Raw genomic sequence first — 292 nt, forward strand, 5'->3', positions numbered from 1 at the left:
TTCAGGAGCTCATCCCCGATAAGATGATGTTAAGAGGATTCAACCAAAAGGGAGAAAGAGCCCTTGGATCAATTTCATTGCTTATGAAGGTTGGAGAACTCGTAACAACCGTTAAATTTTATATCATCGATGTTGAGACCTCTTTTGACGCTCTATTGGGTCGACCGTGGATTCATGAGCATAACATGGTTCCATCATCCCTACATCAGTGCATTAGATACCGGAAAGATGGTCAAGAAAATTGCATCAAGGGAGACCTACAACCGTTTTCACCTACAACCGTTTTCAGTGA

Source organism: Phalaenopsis equestris, unplaced genomic scaffold, assembly GCF_001263595.1.
Source record: "Phalaenopsis equestris unplaced genomic scaffold, ASM126359v1 Scaffold000356, whole genome shotgun sequence".
NCBI lineage: Eukaryota > Viridiplantae > Streptophyta > Magnoliopsida > Asparagales > Orchidaceae > Phalaenopsis > Phalaenopsis equestris.